This window comes from Euprymna scolopes, chromosome 16 (genome assembly GCF_053919585.1).
Source record: "Euprymna scolopes isolate OS-2025 chromosome 16, ASM5391958v1, whole genome shotgun sequence".
NCBI lineage: Eukaryota > Metazoa > Mollusca > Cephalopoda > Sepiida > Sepiolidae > Euprymna > Euprymna scolopes.
Window position 1 is genome coordinate 107486271 of NC_136497.1, and position 2500 is coordinate 107488770.

The following is a 2500-nucleotide window of genomic DNA, read 5'->3' on the forward strand; positions in this document are numbered from 1 at the left end:
ACAGACTTACTAAGTCGAATGTGGTTTGTTTAAGTGATTATTTTTCTTTAGGTAACAACAGTACCACTTTCAGCATTACAGCAATCGTGTTCCCTAATTTTGCAAGAGGCACACAAACACAACGAGAGGGAGAGCAAGAAAAATAAACGAAGTTCAAAATTTCTGAAAGATTTGTCGATAAGGTCAAGAAACGAAGTAAAATAGATTTATTTGATTAAAAAATGTATTTAAAACTCTCTTTACCTACAAATGATATTTAAATTATTTTGTTAAACTAATCTTTGGCAGACATTTAGGAAATTGACACCCACCTCTAAACTCCACAATTTACACTTCACTTCTTTTTTTCACGTTAATCTCAGCGATTACAAACTTAAGATTAAAAAAAGAATTTGGAAAAAAATGTTGGTACTTCTACAGTTTATCGCCGAAAATATAGAAGCCATTATTCTTTTTCGGGCACCTGTCTTTAGAATCAGAGGGAGAAATCAGTATTTAAAACTATGGCCGAAGTAGGAAATAAATAACAAAAAAAAAAAAAATTAAACTAGATATTAATTACTTCCGAAAAGAACTATAAAGAAAGGCAAATAAAGAAAGTGAAAGAGAACATATATCCGTAATTGAAAATGTTTCGATTTAATTAACGAAACAGGAAAGCTTTTCATGAACATTATTATTAAAACAGAAAATAAAAAGGACATTATTATTAAAGCAGAAATTGAAAATGACATATTCATAATTGTTTAAACTGGGCGAACGTCATTTGAAAACCAAAACATTTATTTTATAAAAATGTATCAAATATAATTGTAAAGACATTTATTGAAGTCTGCGTAAGAAAATACAATTTTAATAAAGCAATTTTGTAATTTTCTTCTTTTTTTATATTCCACATCGATGATAGTTTAAAATACTTATTTCTTCCTCTGATATCAATGACAGGTGCCCGAAAAAATAACGTCTCCATTTTTGGCGATAAACTGTAGAAGTACCAAATTCTTTATGACTTATCGTCGTAGATCAGTTTTAAATAATAACGTTCTACTAAATTAAACATGTACTTTGTGACCATCAGTGATGGTCACAAAGTACGTGTTTAATTAAGAGAGTCGCAATATTTTTCTCGGTGATGGTCACCAACACCGAGAAAAATATTGCGACTCTCACAATTCCCGTTTAAAAAAGGGGGGTTAAGATGGGAACTTTCTTAAGCCCCCCCCTCTTCCCCCACTCTCTTGCTCTCTCTCTCTCTCTCTCTATCTCTTGCTCTCTCTCGAAAGAATCTCAACTTTAAGAAAATTCCAACTCCAAGAATGTATCTTTTGCAAAATTTTACGGAAAATGTGTTACAGTAAATTAGAACCCGTTTAATTGTCGGACGCAGTAAAAAAAAAAAATGTATTGATATATACATATAAACACTATATATATATATATATATAGTGCTGATATATGTGTGTATATATATATATATATATATATATATATATATATATATATGTGTGTGTGTGTGTGTGTGTGTATATATGTGTATATATATATATATATATGTAGTGTTGATATATATATATTGATATATATATATAGTGTTGATATATATATATATATATATATATATATATATATATATCAACACTATATATATATATACCAACACTATATATATATATATATATATATATCAACACTATACATATATAAACACTATATATATCAACACTATACATATATATATATATATATATATATATATATATATTTACACAGTGATCACCACTTATCAAGGCCCGGAAGCCACTCAAGGATAAGGGTTATTGCAAGTACATTACGTTACTGTGGAGATTTGATCAACACTATATATATATATATATATATATATATATATATATCAACACTATATATATATATATATATATATATATATATATATATATATCAACACTATATATATATATATATCAACACTATATATATATATCAACACTATATATATATATATATATCAACACTATATATATATATATATCAACACTATATATATATATATATATCAACACTATATATATATATATATATATATATATATATCAACACTATATATATATATATCAACACTATATATATATATCAACACTATATATATATATCAACACTATATATATATATATCAACACTATATATATATATATATATATCAACACTATATATATATATATCAACAATATATATATATATATCAACACTATATATATATATATATCAACACTATATATATATATATCAACACTATATATATATATATTTATCAACACTATATATATATATCAACACTATATATACATATATATATATATATATCAACACTATATATACATATATATATATATCAACACTATATATATATATATATATCAACACTATATATATATATATATATATATATATATCAACACTGTATATATATATATATATATCAACACTATATATATATATATAT

The 2500-nt window shown here is 23.9% G+C and overlaps 1 protein-coding gene and 1 long non-coding RNA gene across 2 annotated transcripts in view; both read right to left on the bottom strand.

The window, feature by feature from the left end:
- The window catches only part of LOC145296040 (uncharacterized), a 231177-nt gene extending 231074 nt beyond the window's left edge, over nt 1–103 (bottom strand). The window contains exon 1 of the long non-coding RNA XR_013869945.1: nt 11–103. This is a non-coding gene — a long non-coding RNA (uncharacterized LOC145296040). The remainder of the gene's footprint in view (nt 1–10) is intronic.
- The window catches only part of LOC145296039 (diacylglycerol kinase theta-like), a 1210689-nt gene that overhangs the window by 1137730 nt on the left and 70459 nt on the right, over nt 1–2500 (bottom strand). The gene's annotated exons all lie outside the window — the stretch shown is intronic.